This window comes from Takifugu flavidus, chromosome 4 (genome assembly GCF_003711565.1).
Source record: "Takifugu flavidus isolate HTHZ2018 chromosome 4, ASM371156v2, whole genome shotgun sequence".
In the NCBI taxonomy this organism is placed as follows: Eukaryota; Metazoa; Chordata; class Actinopteri; order Tetraodontiformes; family Tetraodontidae; genus Takifugu; species Takifugu flavidus.
The window spans coordinates 13,245,063-13,264,197 of NC_079523.1; the positions used below are offsets into that span (position 1 = coordinate 13,245,063).

At 47.6% G+C, this 19,135-nt stretch overlaps 1 long non-coding RNA gene across 1 annotated transcript; it reads left to right on the plus strand.

The window, feature by feature from the left end:
• The first annotated feature begins 6,891 nt into the window (after positions 1-6,891).
• Positions 6,892-7,877, plus strand: LOC130524935 (uncharacterized). The gene is made up of 2 exons (XR_008950284.1): positions 6,892-7,464; positions 7,583-7,877. It is a non-coding gene; the product is annotated as an uncharacterized LOC130524935 (long non-coding RNA).
• Positions 7,878-19,135: the final 11,258 nt, after the last annotated feature.

Here is a 19,135-nt window from a genome sequence, read left to right on the forward strand (position 1 = left end):
GAAGTTGGACAACCTGTGCAACTTCTGTAGGGTTAAGGAATCGCCTCATACTGGCAGTAGAGATAATTACGCAAGCCAAAATCAGCAAGAGTGAAAAACCAGCCAAAAAAGATCAAGAGGGAGAAACTTGAAATGACCTCCACATGTAAAACCAGTCCTGTTTTGAGGGTTTTCTATTTGTTGCCACTGAAGTGCACCAGTTGTTAATTCCATGAACACCAATACAGCTGAAATTGATTAACGAGGCCCTCAGCTGCTTAACCAACCAGAAAATTATCAGACAGGTTTAATTCAATTCATGCCAGGCCCAATAAAAAAAGTGTAATTTTTGTGAGCAGTGTAGTTAAACCTTGGCCAACTGCAGGCGTCTAACACAGCAGTCAGTGGTTGAGGGAGAGGAGTAGACCATTTATCAGTCCATCACATGTTGTACACATCATTCTCTCATATGTGCACACCTAGATGGATTTAGAGCCTAAAATGAATCTTACTTACATGTTTTGGACTGCGGGAAACTAAAGTCCAATATTGCAAGAAGAAACTCTCTGTGAGGTGACTGCGCTATCAACAGCGTCGTCACAGATCCTGGCACCAAAACACATCCCAAATAACTAACAAACAGTAGTGGTTGAAGGTTAATATCTTTAAACAGTGTGATAAAGAAATAACATTTTGATATAACTGTGAATGTTGTGAGTTAATACCTAAAAAGGAAATCATAACATCATGTGACAGATGGGGATTTATTTATAGGCACACTCTAAATTTTCCCAGTAGTATTTCTAAGCTTGTAACATATGCAGGCTTCAAAAATGCATACTCTCTCTTTCTTTATCTCTTTCTGCGTGTGTTCTTGCACATACGACATATACTGTGGAAATTAATATGAATTTCATGAGAAACATGATGATATATGAGGGACGTAAGGATATTTTTGCTGGAAAAGGCTGTTTAGGAGTTAATCAAGTTTTAAGGTTATGGGTACGTTTTGTAAAGGTTAGGGTTAGGCTGAACTATTTGTGAAAGTTAGCGTCAGGAGCTGTGGAATGCGTTACATGAATCTCCTGGTGTTCAGTTATTGGACTTCTGTGCTAGTCGCAGTTTGGCCATAACTAACACCATGTTCAAACATAAGGTTGTTCATCGGTGCTCTTGGCACCATGACAGCCTGGGCCGTAGGTCAATGATTGACTTTATAGTCATGTCAGGTGATCTGCGGCCATATGTTTTGGACACTCTGGTGAAGAGAGGAGCAGAGCTGTCAACTGATCACTACCTGGTGGTGAGTTGGATCAGGTGGGGGGGAAGACACCGCGCAGATCTTCTGCCAGGGAAACTGTCCGGCGCCTTAGGGGCGGCAGGCGGCAACTCGCCCACACCGTGTTAGGTGTGCGTGGGGGGCTGCTGGCGTCGGACTCGTTCCCAGTGAGGGTTGGACTCCGCCAGGGCTGCCCTTTGTCACCGGTTCTGTTCATAACTTTTATGGACAGAATTTCTAGGTGCAGTCGGGAAGGGCTTGGAAGCTTTTTGCGGATGACGTAGTTCTTCTGGCGCCATCGAACTAGGACCTCCAACAAATGCTGGGACGGTTCGCGAACGAGTGTGAAGCGGCAGGGATGCGGATTAGGACCTCCAAGTCAGAGTCCATGGTCCTCACTCGGAAAAAGGTAGAGTGCCTTCTCCGGGTTGGGGAGGAGGTCCAGTCCCAGGTGGAGGAGTTCAAGTATCTCGGTATCTTGTTCACGAGTGAGGGTAGGAACAGGAGATCGACAGGCGGATCGGAGCAGCGTCAGCAGTGATGCGGGCGCTTAACCAATCCGTCGTGGTGAAGAAGGAGCTGAGCCGGAAAGCAAAGCTCTCGATTTACCGGTCGATCTACGTCCCAGTCCTCACCTATGGCCATCACGCTGGGTGATGACCGAAAGAACGAGATCGTGGATACAAGCGGCTGAAATGAGTTTCCTCCACAGGGTGGCTGGGCTCATCCTTAGAGATAGGGTGAGAAGTTCGGACATCCGGGAGGGGCTCGGAGTAGAACCGCTGCTCCTCCACATCGAGAGGAGTCAGTTGGGGTCGCTCGGGCCTCTGCCTTCCGGACACCTCCCTTTAGAGGGGTTCCAGACATGTCCCACCGGGAGGCGGCCCTTTCAATGCCAATGTTAATCTGGTTGCATTCTTTTTTCCTCCCTTTGCATCACAGAGCCTATTTGGACAAAATAGCTGTGGTTAGGAACTCAGAACAGCTGTCTATACCTTGGGCTGCATAGGAAAGCTGGTCACAAAACAGTCCCGCTTGTCGTGGTAGGTCATGGAGGCTATTGCAACTATGGCTGTCTGTGTGACTGAGATTATGTCAGTAACAGGTCCTCAAATCAAATCAAATCAAATAAAATCAATCTTTATTTATATGGCGTCTTTTACAATCAAAATTGTTTCAAGGCGCTTTCCAGAATCCCAGGGCCTAACCCCAGACAAGCAACAGTGGCAAGGAAAAACTCCCCTTTAACAGGAAGAAACCTTGAGCAGGACCAGGCTCATGTAGGGGGACCCTCCTGCTGATGGCCAGCTGGGTAAAGAGAGAGGAGAGGAGAGAATAGAAGAGAAGAGAAGAGGAGAGGAGAGAAGAGAAGAGGGAGAAGGAGAGGGAGAAGGAAGGAGAGGAGAGGAGAGGAGAGGACAAGGGTGGGCACAGAGCACAGAAACACACACAAAAATACACTATTTATACAGCGGGGCCGGAGGTCATTATGCAGCTCCGAAGGCGGCGATACCTGTAAATGAATGGAGAAGGGGAAGGGGGGGGGAGCAGAAAAACTACACAAGAATCAGCATAACTAGTCTGCTTGATGAGGAGGAGGAAAGGAGAGGAGAGGAGACGAAACCATGACCCAGTGGGGTGACAGAGGTCTGTCAGGTGATCATGTTTCCGGACCCCGGCAGCCTTGGCCTATAACAGCCTCCCGTACCTGGACAGGGAGCTGGTTCCATAGCAGAGGGGCCTGGTAGCTAAATGCTCGGCCCCCCATTCTACTCCTAGAGACTCTGGGAACCACAAGTAGACCAGCATTCTGAGAGCGGAGCGGTCTATTGGGCTGGTAAGGTATCACTAGCTCCTCCAGGTAGGATGGAGATAGGCCTCTGAGGACCTTGTAGGTCAAAAGAAGGGTTTTAAAAATTATTCTAAATTTAACAGGCAGCCAATGAAGAGACGCCATTACGGGAGTTATGTGATCTCTTTTGTCAATACCAGTTAGAACTCTGGCTGCAGCATTTTGGATCAGCTGGAGGCTTCTTAAAGAGTTGTTTGGACACCCTGATAATAGGGAATTACAATAGTCCAGCCTGGAGGTAACAAAAGCATGAATTAACTTTTCAGCATCATGCTGCGTCAGTAGTTTCCTAATCTTTATGATATTTCTCAAGTGAAAAAAGGCACTTCTAGAGACTAATTTAATATGTGAGTTGAAGGAGAGAATTTGATCAAAAGTTACATTACTACTTTTATTATCATAGATTATTTCAATCCTGACTATGGTGCAGGAAAGAAATATCAGTTCCTGACTTCTACAGAGAATTAAATATGTAATCTCGATAGCTAAGGTATGACAACATGTGAACTAGTAAAATGATCTGTCTCAGTGTTATTTACACAAGTACCGTATTTTCACGACTGTAAGGCGCACCTAAAACACTGCGATTTTCTCAAAAATTGACGGTGTGCCTTATAATATGGTGCACCTTGTGTGTGGACTGAGTTCCAAAATCTGCTGTGTGCCTTTGGTAGGTGCACTACGGTAAACGCTCTGCCCATCGATTAGCTGCACACCAACGCGTAAGGACCCCCTTAAATGGTGCCGGTCAAGCGACACGCGTATGAGGCTTACTTTAAACTACAGGCCAACGAATATGTGGCTGAAAATGGCAATCGAGCAGCTGCAAGACATTTAAACGTAAATGAGTCCATGGTCAGAAAGTGGAGAAAACAAGAAAGTGAGGAAGACGGAGCTGAGTTTCCACAGGAACAAAGCAAGGTGGCCCAAGCTGGAAGACCGAGTGGAACAGTTGGTATTGTAAGTATTGTATTGTAAGAGCTTTCACAAAAACCGGCATCAACACTAAAGCGGAACCGGTCGGTGAGTCTGATTCAGATGATGAAGAAACGGAATTCGGGATGTTGGACATTGAAATAGCGTAGCTGTTTAATTCAGATAAATAAGATGAAAACTTTGATGGTTTTGTGGTGGAAGAACAAATATTTTGTTCAATAAATGTGTTGAAACTGCCTGTTTTTGTTGGGGCTCGGGTTTCTCGCCTCCTCCCCCACCTGCAGGATCAGCAGGCAGGGGCGGGCCGAAGTCTGATGAGCGCTGAGCCTCTGGCGCACCTGCAGCTCTTTACCTTAACTCGGCAGCTACTTAAGCTCCCCTCTCTTTGCCTCCAGTGCCGGATTGTTGTCTTCGCTGCAGCGTCTAGCTCGAACCCTGTGATACCTCCAGTTTTCGCCTCGCGTTTTCCCGTGCCTAATTCTAGTATTGTGAGTTGTACCAGTGCCTCGTCAATGCTTTACGTTTGAACTTTTCTCGACGTTTTTTTCCCCTTTGTGGTCATTATTAGTTCGTAGTTTTTGTTGTTACTTTGCTAGAGTTTCTGTTGCTACTTTAATTGATTCCTTCGTGCTTGGCCCTGCATTTTTGTTATCAATAAAGGACCATTTTTCTTTTACTCTGCATCTGAGGCCTGGCCTCCTTGACTGTCCGTAACAGAACAATCTGGCTACTATGGACCCAGCAGAGTCAGACCTGCTGAAGCAGACACTCACCAGGTGGAGTCGGCTCTGCGTCAAATGTCGGAGCACATGCAGCGCATCACGGCCGGCGTCTCACAACTCAGCGGTCAGCTGGTCGCCCTGGACGAACGGCTTCCTCGCACACCGGACACCGCCATGTCAGTTCCAGCCGACAGCCTGCCGACCAACCCTGCTCCACAGCAACGAGAGCCCTATATCCCCATTCCAGGCAGGTATGCAGGAGATTTAGGGACATGCTCCCGGTTTTTGCACCAGTGCCAGTTGGTTTTTGCCAAGCAACCCCTCACTTATTCCACCCCGCAAGCTAAAACCACCTTCGTCATGAGTTTGCTCACCGGACAGGCCGCCGCCTGGTCCGTAGCTATCGCCACACAACACCAGGAGCTGATGAGCGATTACTCCAGGTTTGTGGAGGAGATGAAGCGGGTTTTTGATCACCCAGTAAAAGGAAGACAGGTGGTGAGCCAACTGCTAGACCTCCGACAGGGTAACTCCTCCGCTTCTGACTACGCCGTAAACTTCCGCATTTTGGCGGCGGAGAGTGGGTGGGGGGATTCAGCCTTGCAAGCCATATTCCTCAAGGGGCTGGCAGGAGAGTTGAAGGACGAGTTAGCGGTTTGTGACGAGTGCCACTCCCTCAACTCCCTTATCGATTTAACCATCCGCATCGATAATAGGATCAGGGAGAGAGCCAGGGACCGGCAGGGGATGCAGAGGGGACGGTTTCGCACCTGCACCCAGTTTTACTCACTTGATTCCTTCCCGAGATTTCCTGCAGCCTCCCACTACACCCAGGAGCAACCATCGCCGCCAGCAAACGAACCCATGCAGTTGGGAAGGACACGTCTCACGCCAGCGGAGAGACTTGTCGGCCCCGAAAGAGGTGCACTCAGTAGATGGGAAACTTCTAACGCTAGTAATGCGCAAAACCCCTGAAATTGATTCTCTCCAGCAACCACCACAAATTCATAGAGCTGTATGTGATTTGCACTCCACTCCTCTGAATTCCATCATCCTGGGCATCCCCTGGCTGAATGTTCACAACCCCCACATCGATTGGTCGACTGCCACCATCCGTAACTGGAGTAACCATTGCCACGCCCACTGCCTTAAATCCGTTCTGCCAGCCAGATCCACGAACCCATCTCCAGTGCCCGAGGAGATCAATTTAACCAATGTTCCTCCCGACTACCATGACCTGCAGCAGGTTTTCAGTAAAGCCTCTGCCTCCTCGTTACCCCCACAGACCTTACGACTGCACCATAGACTTGCTCCCTGGCGCCACTCTCCCCACCAAGAAACTTTTTCACCTGGCCAAGCCAGAGCGGGAGGCGATGGAGAAGTACATTACGGAGTCAGTGGCAGCCGGTCTCATTTGTCCCTCCTCGTCTCCCGTAGGGGCGGGGTTCTTCTTCGTGGAAAAGAAAGACAAATCCTTACGCCCCTGTATCGATTATACCGGACTGAACAACATCACCGTGAAGAACAAGTACCCCCTCCCTCTGATCGACTCAGCCTTCAACCCCCTACACACAGCTACGGTGTTTACGAAATTAGATTTGAGGAACGCCTATCACCTCATTAGAATCAGGGTGGGGGATAAGTGGAAAATGGCTTTCAACACCCCGCTAGGCCATTTCGAATACTTAGTGATGCCTTTTGGATTTACTAATGCTCCTGCCGTGTTTCAAAGTTTAGTCAACGACGTGCTGCGGGACCTGCTAAATAAGTCGGTGTTCGTCTACCTGGATGACATACTGATTATTTTTTTTCCAGGACGATGGAGGAGCATGTCGAACATGTGCAGGAAGTGTTGAAAAGACTACTGGAGAATAAGCTATACCAAAGTGGAAAAGTGTGAATTCCATGTGTCATCTGTAAGTTTTCTAGGTTTTGTGATCGAGAAGGGACAGCTTTGCGCGGATCCTTCCAGCAGCAGTCAAGGACTGGCCCGTGCCCACTACTCGTAAGCAGCTTCAGCGTTTCTTAGGCTTTGCCAATTTCTACCGGCGATTCATACGAAACTACAGCCGCCTGGCAGCGCCACTCACGCATCTCACGTCTCCCAAGCTCACTTTCTGGTCTCCAATTGAACAGCAGGCCTTCGAAAAACTAAAAAACATGTTTATAAATGCCCCTGTCCTTACACACCCACATCCGGAGCGACAGTTCATAGTCGAGGTTGATGCCTTGGACTCCGGGGTAGGGGCCATCCTCTCTCAGTGCCATTCCACCGATAACAAGCTTCACCCCTGCGCCTTCTTCTCACGCCGTCTCTCCCCAGCGGAAGCCAACTATGATGTGGGGAAACGGGAACTCCAGGCGGTGGTCCTGGCTCTGCAGGAGTGGAGGAACTGGCTGGAGGGAGGGACACAGCCTTTCATCGTGTGGACAGACCACAAAAATCTCGCCTACCTGTGCACCGCTCGCCACCTGAACTCGCGGTAGTCCCGCTGGGCCTTGTTCTGGCTGTTCGTCCCGCAGTCTGCCCGGTCATCAGTGCTCTCATGGGGACACACCTCCCGAATAGCCTGACATCCAGGAGTCCATCGCACACTAGCCCTCATCCGACAGCGCTTCTGGTGGCCATCCATTGCGGCGGATGTCCGGACCTTTGTTGCTGCATGCACCGTGTGTATGTCCGCCCCCCTTGGAAGGTAACACTACTATATTAACAGTGGTCCATCGTTTCTCCAGGGCGGTACATTTTGTTCCCCTCCCTAAACTTCCCACCGCCTTGGAGACGGCAAACCTCCTGACACAACATGTTTTTAGACTTCATGGAATGCCGCAGGACATTGTCAGACCGCGGACCTCAGTTCACCTCCCAGGTGTGGAAAGCGTTCTGCCGGGCCCTGGGAACCACCTCCAGCATCACTTCAGGGTACCATCCCCAGTCCAGCAGGCAGACTGAGCGGGCGAACCAGAGTCTAGAGTCCTCTCTGCGCTGTGTGGACTCCCGCCTCCCATGGTCAACCATGGTTACCAACCCCTGTTGTTCCCGAGCCAGGAATCCATGCTTGGCCCTGCATTTTTGTTATCAATAAAGAACCATTTTTCTTTTACTCTGCATCTGGGTCCTGGCCTCCTTGACTGTCCGTAGTATTTTCACGTCGCATTTTCCCGTGCCTAATTCTAGTATTGTGAGTTGTACAAGTGCCTCGTCAATGCTTTACGTTTGAACTTTTCTCTACGTTTTTTTTCCCCTTTGTGGTGATTATTAGTTTGTAGTTTTCGTTGTTACTTTGCTAGTGTTTCTGTTGCTACTTTGACTGATTCCTTTGTGCTTGGCCCTGCATTTTTGTTATCAATAAAGAACCATTTTTCTTTTACTCTGCATCTGGGTCCTGGCCTCCTTGACTGTCCGTAACATGTTTTACTTCCGTTGTCATTTTTTACTGTTTGTTTTAGCATGCGCCTAATAATACGGTGCGCCTTATGTATGTTTTAAATACAGATATAGCACCCATAACTGAGACTGCGCCTTTTATTACAGCGCGCCTTATGGTCATAAAAATACGGTATTCTCATATCCTTAAGGAAATTAAACCCTTGGTTTTGTTTTCAGACATTAGTACACTAGAGTCTTTGGTGAAGAATCTTCATATTAAAAAGCACCTACAGCATACTGTACTTCTGTGTGCCATGCTCTCAATCACCCAAGTTTTCTGCATGCTCACCTCTTCCCCATCCGCAGTACTGGTATGTGCATGACAGAAGAGATAAAATCCTTCCCTCACTGCACAAAGCCACACACTGCTTCGCTGGCAACAATAAATGCCACATCTAATGAAGCATGCTGAATTTCACATCTAATGATCTCTGTGACTCTGATGAGGATGGAACGGTTATCAAAGTCTTTTGTGGCATTTCTAACAATAGAATCTCTGAAATACAACATGTTTTAAGATAATGATGCCTTTCATGGCATATTAGACTGAATAAAATAAGGCATGCATCCTCTCCTTCTGCTGGCTGGCTGAGCCTCAGGCTAAAGACTGTGGTGACTCATGAATAGTCTTCTGAATCAGACACATGCACACTGGGCAAGTCACTGAGAGACAGCACTTACAGTAGAGACATACAAATGGAAGGGTCGCATGTGCTTATATGGGTTGTCTGATTGCTTGTGCTTCCTCTTCTGTGTTATTTAGATTGTTTGGGACATTTTTCCAAGCCACTATAGCTGCCCCCATACAAGTCCATATCTGTCATATTTAAACCAGCTACTCACAGTCCCAGTCTTAGATGTATGTGTCTATGTACAAAGACAAGCAATAATAAGGGTGGGGCATACAATCAAAACTGGAGGGAAAAATCATATGGGCAGGAAGTGAAATTTCATGAAACAAGATGAGATTTAAGTTATCACAATAAAACAGGAAGCATGAAGCATGAAAGAAAAACAAAAAGAGGAATGGCTCGATCTATCACACCGGGTGACAAGATCTAATCAACCAAGAAGGCTTTTACTTTCAAAGCCAATCTAGCACAGCATATAATCTGCTGTACTACTCCCTGTTTGCCATGGACCTAAATGGAAATCATGTTTCTTTTTGAAGTCTCCTGACACTTTGCTTCATTTGTATTTCTCCTCTGTGGGAGGAAAAGAGGTTAGCCAAGAACAGTGGTGGAAAATATTCAATAGAGACAAGCTGTAAGGTCACTTAAAACACCCATCTTTAAATGTTGCCTTTTATATCGTGGGCGATACATATATTCACTGGATCTCTTGAGTGGAGTGAACAGCAGAACTACTTGCTGCTGGCTTAGGTGAAGATGCTGTGAAAACTTGCAATCAGACACGCACAGAGCTGACCCCACAGCTGCTGCCTTAAGAGAGGCAAAGAGGCTGGGGGGCATAAATGGTAATCTCAAAAGGATATTCTGTGGTTTTTGTATACCCTCTTATCATTATTATCTACAGCATCTGGTAGTTAGACCCAAACATTCCAGCAGCTAAAAAATGAAGATAAAAGATGAATTAGAAAGATAAATTCAGTGGTGTTGAATTCAAATGCATTCATTTCTTCGGGAAAAGAATACTCTGCGTGCTCCCCTGTTTTTTTTTCATGAGAACATGTGTGTTTTAGGGTGGAAGCGTAAGGTATGCACATTGCTTTATGTGCACTTTATGAATGGTATATTTTTGTGTTGAAATTTTAACTTTGTTTTATGCAGACTGAAAAAAATGAGGTGTTTAATTGCTGTCATAAGTCTCTTCTCAAAAACAACATGAACATGGAATATCATCTATAAGCAGAAAACCCAGCTGCTGACTATTTTGTGCCTTGTACAAACACCATTTCTATGCATATACAAAATTCCCTTGGCAAGGCACTCTTTTCACTCATTTCCTTGAATTTTCACACATTTACAGCACACACACACACACACACCACAGCTAATTTTCTCTTCCAAGAACTTAATGTTACAGTACATAATGTATGGACTTATAAACTAGCATTTTTAAGATTGACTTGACTGTTCCTTAACACCCAGGTTTCTTTTCAGCACTGTGGCCAAATTAACCAAGAATCATGGTGTTTTAGATCCATGTATCCCTTCTTCCCTTAGCTGTGACTTCATGAACTTCTTCACTGATAAAGTTCTAGCTATCAGAGAAAAAGCTAACCAGGCCATCCCAACAACTGGACCATCACCATCATACTGACTGTGGGAACATACAGGGTTTCCAACAAGCCTTTAAACTCCTTCACCCCTATATATTTTTCTGAGGCGTCTTCGCTAATTCAGAAATCCAAGTCCACCACGTGTCTTTTAGATCCCATCACAACACACCTGTTGTAGGATATTTTACCAATGATAGGCAGCTCTATCCTGGACCAGATCAATTGTTCTTTAGTGACAGGTTATGTACCCCGGTCTTACAAGGTAGCAGATTAAGCCTTGGCTTAAAAAACCATCACTGGATCCTGACGTATTAGCAAATTATAGGCCAATATCCAATCTTCCTTTTATCTCTAAAATTCTTGAGAAGGAGGTGGTGACTCAGTTACTGGAGCACCTGCAGAGAAACAGCCTGTTTGAGATGTTTCAGTCAGGCTTTAGAGCTCATCACAGCACAGAAACAGCACTCCTTAAAGTTACTCATGATCTTCTCATAGCTTCAGATCATGGACTGGTTTCTATGCTGGTTCTGCTGGACCTCAGTTCTGCTTATGATACGGTTGATCACAGCATCCTGTTACAGAGACTGGAACATATGATTGGGATCAAAGGGACAGCTCTAGACTGATTTAGATCGTATTTATCAGATAGATACCAGTTTGCTCATGTCCATTGCGTTGCCTCTTCATACAGTAGGGTTAACCATGGAGTTCCACAAGGTTCTGTACTTGGACCAATCCCTTTCATTTTGTACATGCTTCCCTTAGGAAATATTATTAAGCAACATGGAATAAATTTTCATTATGCTGATGACACTCAGCTTTATTTATCCATGAAACCAGAGGAGACAGAGAAGTTAGTGAAGCTTCAGACCTGTCTTAAAGACATACAGTCCTGAATGTCTTCAAACTTCCTCCTCATTAACTCAGGAAAAACTGAGGTCATGGTGATTGGTCCTGAACCTCTTACGGATAGATTAGATCACATGATCACTCTAGATGGTTTCTCATTAGCATCTAATCTCTCTGTGAGGAATCTAGGAGTAACTTTTGACCAAAATCTCTCCTTCAACTCACACATTAAAACAGGTTCGAGAAGTGCCTTTTTTTCATTTGAGGAACATCACAAAGATTAGGAAACTACTGATGTGGCATGATGCTGAAAAGTTAGTCCATGCATTTGTTACTTCCAGGCTGGACTATTGTAATTCTTTATTAGCAGAATATTATTATTATTAAGAAGCCTCCAGTTGATCCAAAATGCTGCAGCCAGAGTTCTGACAGGTATTGACAAAAAAGATCACATAACTCCTGTACTGGCATCTCTCTTCATTGGCTGCCCGTTAAATTTAGAATAATTTCTAAAACCCTTCCTTTGACCTACAAGGTCCTCAGAGGCCTAGCTCCATTCTACCTGGAGGAGCTAGTGACACCTTACCAGCCCAATAGACCGCTCCGCTCTCAGAATGCTGGTCTACTTGTGGTTCCCAGAGTCTCTAGGAGTAGAATGGGGGGCATTTAGCTACCAGGCCCCTCTGCTGTGGGACCAACTCCCTGTCCAGGTACTGCAGGCTGACTCCATCTCTACTTTTAAGATCAGACTTAAAACCTACCTCTTTGAAAAAGTGATGCTATTTCTTGTGTAGTTTTTCAGCACCCCCCGTATTCATTTGCAGGTATCGCCGCCTTCGGAGCTGTGTGATGACCTCCGGCCCCGCTGACCCACTCGGCCGGCGGCTTGCATAAATAGTGTATTTTTGTATGTGTTTCTGTGCTCTGTGCTCTGTGCTCTGTGCCTCTCCTCTCCTCTCCTCTCCATTCTATCATCTTCCTGTTGTTTTTCCTTGCCACTGTTGCTTGTCTGGGGTTAGGCCCTGGGATTCTGGAAAGCGCCTTCACACAATTTTGATTGTAAAAGACGCTATATAAATAAAGATTGATTTGATTTGATATTTAAAACTGTTCTTGACTTATAAAAACTAACTTGCATACACCCCTCCTGGGCTACCACCTTATCGTGGTGGAGGGGTTTGCGTGTCCCAATGATCCTAGGAGCTCCGTTGTCTGGGGCGATATGCCCCTGGTATGGCCACCCATGGCAAACAGGTCCTAGGTGAGGAATCAGACAAAGCATAGCCCAGGACCCCCTCATGATGAAAAACAACATTGGTGCCAAGTAGCGGCTGAAGGCAGGGACCTTGGCAGTCTGATCCCCGGCTGCATAAACTGGCTCTAGGGACATGGAATGTCACCTCTCTGGTGGAAAAGGAGCCTGACTTTGTGGTTGTGTCATCGGATTTGCGGCCGCATGTTCTGGACACTCGGGTGAAGAGAGGGGCGGAGCTGTCAAGTGATCACCACCTGGTGGTGAGTTGGCTCCGATGGTGGGGAAGGATGCCGGACAGACCCGGCAGGCCCAAACATGTTGTGAGGGTCTGCTGGGAACGCCTGGCAGATTCTCCTGTCAGAAGGAGCTTCAACTCACACCTCCGGGAGAGCTTTGACCATGTCCCGGGGGAGGCGGGGGACATTGAGTCCGTGTGGACCATGTTCCGTGCCTCCATTGTTGAGGCGGCTGACCAGTGTTGTGGCCGCAAGGTGGTTGGTACCTGTCGTGGCGGCAATGCCCAAACCCGCTGGTGGACACCAGCGGTGAGGGATGCCGTCAAGCTGAAGAAGGAGTCGTATCGGGCCTTACTGGCCTGTGGGACTCCTGAGGCAGCAGATAGGTACTGGCAGGCCATGCGGAGTGCAGCTACGGCTGTTGCCGAGGCAAAGACCCGGGCATGGGAAGAGTTCGGTGAGGCCATGGAGAACGACTTTCGGACGGCCTCGAAAAGGTTCTGGACCACCATCAGATGTCTGAGGAAGGGGAAGCAGTGCACTGTCAACACTGTGTATAGTGGTGATGGTGTGCTGCTGACCTCAACTCGGGATGTTGTGGATCGGTGGAAGGAATACTTCGAGGACCTCCTCAATCCCACCATCACGCCTTCCAGTGAGGAAGTAGGGCCTGGGGACCTGGGGATAGGCTCTCATATCTCCGGGGCTGAAGTTGCCGAAACTCCTCGGTGGCAAGGCCCCGGGGGTGGATGAAATCCGCCCAGAGTTCCTTAAGGCTCTGGATGTTGTAGGGCTGTCGTGGTTGACTCGACTTTGCAACATCGCGTGGACATCGGGGGCAGTGCCGCTGGATTGGCAGACCCGGGTGGTAGTCCCTCTTTTTAAGAGGGGGACCGGAGGGTGTGTTCCAACTATAGGGGGATCACACTCCTCAGCCTCCCTGGTAAGGTCTATTCAGGGGTACTGGAGAGGAGGGTCCGCCAGATAGTCGAACCTCGGATTCAGGAGGAGCAATGTGGTTTTCGTCCTGGGCGTGGAACAGTGGACCAGCTCTACATCCTCAGCAGGGTCCTCGAGGGTGCATGGGAGTTTGCCCAACCAGTCCACATGTGTTTTGTGGACTTGGAGAAGGCATTCAACCGTGTCCCTTGGGGGGTCCTGTGGGGGTCCTCCGAGAGTATGGGGTGTCGGGCCCGCTGATACGGGCCGTCCGCTCCCTGTATGATCGGTGTCAGAGTTTGGTCCGCATTGCTGGCAATAAGTCGAACTCGTTTCCGGTGAGGGTTGGTCTCCGCCAGGGCTGCCCTTTGTCACTGCAGTCATGGTGTTGAGGGGGTCCGGTTTGGTGACTTCAGGATCGGGTCTCTGCTTTTTACAGATGATGTGGTCCTGTTGGCGTCATCGGCCCGTGACCTCCAACTATCACTGGATCGGTTCGCCGCTGCATGTGTACCTCCAAATCTGAGGCCATGGTTCTCAACCGGAAAAAGTTGGAGTGCCTTCTCTGGGTCAAGGAGGAGATCCTGCCCCAAGTAGAGGAGTTCAAGTACCTCAGGGTCTTGTTCACGAGTGAGGGAAGAATGGAGCAAGAGGTCAACAGGCGGATCGGTGTGGCATCAGCAGTAATGCGGACTCTGCACTGGTCCGTTGTGGTGAAGAGAGAGCTGAGCCGAAAGGCGAAGCTCTCAATTTACCGGTCGATCTTCGTTCCTACCCTCACCTATGGTCATGAGCTTTGGGTAATGACCGAAAGAAGAAGATCACGAGTACAAGCGGCCAAAATGAGCTTCCTCCGTAGGGTGGCTGGGCTCTCCCTTAGAGATAGGGTGAGAAGCTCTGCCATCCGGGAGGAGCTCGGAGTAGAGACGCTGCTCCTCCGCGTTGAGAGGAGCCAGATGAGGTGGCTTGGGCATCTAGTTAGGATGCCCCCTGGATGCCTCCCTGGTGAGGTGTTCAGGGCATGTCCCTCCGGTAGGAGACTCCCGGGAAGACCCAGGACACGTTGGAGAGACTATGTCTCTCGACTGGCCTGGGAACGCCTGGGGATCCCTCCGGATGAGCTGGAAGAGGTAGCTGGGGAGAGGGAAGTCTGGGCTTCTCTTCTTAGGCTGCTGCCCCCGCGACCCAACCCCGGATAAGCGGTAGAGGATGGATGGATGGATGGATGGAACTTGCATACAAACAAAATAACACTGAGGACAGAAGGTGGTTATACATATTCGCCATATATAATCCAGTGTGAGAATGTGGCTCACATCCTCATACCCTTTGCCCCACTTTCTAAAGCTATTCGACCATCTGACAAACAAGTCTGATGGAGCACACTGGTACCTTAATTAATCTACAGATAATGCTGATGGTTCACAGTGAGGTCACTTTCATTGTAACTCTTGCATGGTAACCGCCTTTGGCAAAGCTTTGCATTCTCTTAACTTTGGTGATGATTGTGGATGTCAGGAATCATTTAGATAAATATTATGCTTCAGATTTCTTCATAGAAATGGTACCGTAACACAATATACCTCTGTTCTATGATAGCTTAGACAATACAAAGAGACATATTAGTAATCCAGACAAAATGCTAAAGTATTAATAGTTTAGCTGAAGATCAAGAGAATATATTTGTGAAAGATTTTCTACAAGGCATAAAGCAGGGATGCTCTGCACCTCGTACAAAAACTGTGTCTGGGCCACAAAGGCTGGTCCAAAATTTATGGCTGAATCTGACATCCTGGTCAGTGTAGAGGCATATGCTTTTAACCTTTTTAACTGTGGAACATCACAGAGTAAGAACCTCTTTCTTTCTTAAAAATAGACTCTGCCCTTGACTCCATATTGAGCATATTTTAGAAGTGTTTTTTTTTTTTTTAAAAATTGCTTCTTTACTGAATAGAAGAGAGCATTCAGCTGTAATTTGCTTTTATGACTACCAGTACCGTATTTTCACGACTATAAGGCGCACCTAAAAGCCTAGAATTTTCTAAAAAATCTACGGTGCGCCTTTTAACCCGGAGCGCCTTTTGTATGGATTACGGTAATATTGGTTAATCGCGGCTACCGTAGTCAGTAGGCGTGGCCGAGGTAACAGCAGTAAATTCAGTCCCAAACCATTTCTGTCTGTAAAGACCCCAAAATGGCTCCTTGCAAGAGACGCGCTTTTGACGCAGAGTTCAAACTGAAGACTATCAGTCACGCAGTTGAACACGGAAACAGAGCAGCGGCAAGAGAATTTAACGTGAACGAATCAATGGTGCGGAAGTGGAGGAAGCAACAAGACGACCTGCGCCAGGTAAAGAAGACTCAACGGAGCTTCCGAGGAAACAAAGCAAGAAGTGGATTAACAAAGGAACTCCAGCCGCTAGATATTGGTGTCAACGGGGCATTCAAAACTAGACTGCGAACTGCGTGGGAGCGGTAGATGACGAACGGCGAACATACGTTCACCAAGACGGGGAGACGGCACCGAGCGTCATACGTCACTATCTGCCAGTGGATCGTAAACGCCTGGGCATCGACCGTGGTCCGAGCTTTCGGGAAGGCAGGGATTGTCACTGAAATGCCAGACAACACCAGCGACACCGACCCTGATGACGACTTTGACGAGACGGAGCCGGCCATGTTGGACGCCGTATTCGCACAACTGTTCAATTCGGACACCGAAGAAGAAGAATTCGAGGGATTCCTGGATGAGGAAGGAACTGATAAAGTGATCTTTACGTATTTCTTTTGTGTGTTTACAACTTAACAAGGCTGGTCATACTGTGAATATGGACATTACCGTTTGAACAACGTTGTTATATTGCTATTGTTATATTGCTATTGCTATCGCTTTGCATTACTTCGAGAGTTCGAGTTACCGTATATTGTTTGCACTAACGTTTGATTTACCGCAACGGTACTACGTGATAAAAATGTTGCACTAAATCGAAGATTTATTAAACTCCACTATCCACTTGTGATAAAAATGTTGCACTGCCTGTTATAACTCGCTGTTATTAAACGAACTGTGTTACGCGAAAACACTACGTCACTCGGGAAAAATTATAAAACAGCTGTTTATTCGTTTTGGGAGTGAATAGAGTTGTGAGAACGACGGTTTGTATTCTATTAATAAAGTTTGACTGACTTATCTGGCTGTTTTATTGACATTCCTTTTAGCGCAGCTGGATCTAGTGAACGCGTCCAGAAACCACAGGCACTACGCAGTTTCTATGCTATGCGCCTTATAACACGGTGCGCCCTGTGTATGAAAATATTTCTAAAATAGGCTGTTAATTGAAGGTGCGCCCTATAATACGGCGCGCCTTATGGTTGTGAAAATACGGTACTTAAAATGGAGATTTTCTTTTTTCTTTGTGAAATGTGTGCTTGTTGTGAAGAGCTTTGGTTTGAGGGATTTTTTTGGCAAAATGGGGGTAAAAACACATTAAATTAACAAGGAACTGACAAGGCAAGGCAACATTGGCAAGGAATAAATAACTAATAGAGAAGAAAAGCTATCCAGATATTTTGACAAGACCAGTTCCACTCACAGGCGTGCAGTTCTTAAATTAAACTTGTTCTTGTGATAAAACAAAAATATGATGGACTTTTCAAAGCTACTGTGGGAACAGAGAGTTGGGAACAACAGAATATGGTTAAGTAAGATAAGCTCTTGATTGCAAAGACTGCTTCCTGACAGGGGTTTTCTGTTTAATTTTGCTCAATCTTTGCATGTAAATCAGCATATTCTGCAGTCGGGATATGGCACATCCAGGAGTGTGTGTATGAAAGAAGTGATGGATGTAAACTCTACAATTCTTAATGAGGAAAAATACAGTGCGGATGTGAAGGTGACCCTTTTCTTCAGCAACTCCATTTTGTTACTGTCAGCAGAAACGGTGGCAGTGAAATTGAAAGTTTTCAGGCCGACTGCCAAAACTGCATAACGGATACAAAGATTTAGTATGATTATTGAACTCTTGTAGATACTACAGTTTGCCCTAGGTACACTTTGTAGAATTTAGAAGCAAAAATCTTGTTACAAGCAGTTGTATCAGGACCCGAAAGCAGGCAGGACACAGTGGCGTATCGTTCCGAGAAGCTTTATTAAAGTTTATAGAACGTTGGGCAACTCAAAAAAAGGCGTGGAGACCACAACTCGGTTCTTAATCAAAACAGGGAATGTAAACTTAGGACAAAAATCCCGAGCGGGGTCGAAAGCAGTCCATGAAGGATAAAGACAAAACAATAACCCGATAAACGGGTTCAAAAGTTATCCACGAAGGAAAAAGTCTCACGAAAGTCCAGGAGGGTATAGACGGGGTATTCCGAAACAGACAAAACACTCCAATGCTGGCCAACCGTGAGAACAGTCCATAAATAGGTGGCTTGATTACCGATAGTCTGCAGGTGCACCAGTCCCCGGCACTACCTGCGGCTGAGGCATGGCTCCACCCCGCCCCCCGCAGGAGAAACCCTGCAAAAGAGTTCCCAGAAACTGGGAACCTGACATTACCCCCCACTCAACGGGCGCCTCCGGGCGTCCTTCCAGGCTTCTCCGGGTGGGCATGGTAGAAATCGCGGAGGAGGCTGGTATCCAAGATGAACCAGCGGGGAACCCACGATCGCTCCTCCGGACCATACCCCTCCCAGTCCACTAGGAACTGGAAGCCACGGCCTCGTCGGCGGACGTCCAGGATACTCCGGACCGTATAGGCAGGGCCTCCATCCACAATGCGGGGAGGAGGTGGAGGGTCAGACGGGGGAACCAGATCCGACTCTGCAACGGGCTTTACCTTGGAAACATGGAAGGTGGGGTGTATCCTCAATGCTGGGGGAAGCTTCAGGCGGACGGCTGCGGGGTTCACCATCCGATCCACCTCAAAGGGACCCACGAAGTGAGGAGCCAGCTTCCGAGACTCGACCTGGAGTGGAAGGTCCTTGGTGGACAACCAGACCTTCTGACCTGGTTGATAGGAGGGGGCTGGCGTCCGGTGTCAATTGGCCTGCAGTTGGGATCAACGAGAAGTCCGCAGTAGAGTCGAACGGACCTGCCTCCACACCCTCCTGCAACGGCGAATGTTGGCCTGCACTGACGGTACAGCAACCTCCTCCTCCTGCCCCTCAAAAAATGGAGGCTGGTAGCCCAGGGAAGCCATGAAGGGAGACAGACCAGTGGAGGCAGAAACCAAGGAGTTGTGGGCGTACTCCACCCATGGCAGGTAGGTGATCCAGGAGGATGGGTCTTGGGCTGCCACACACCTTAGGGCGTCCTCCAGGCTCTGGTTGGTTCTCTCGGCCTGCTCGTTGGCCTGTGGGTGGTACCCCGACGTAAGACGTAAGAAACTGGGAACCTGACAAATCTAAGAAAACA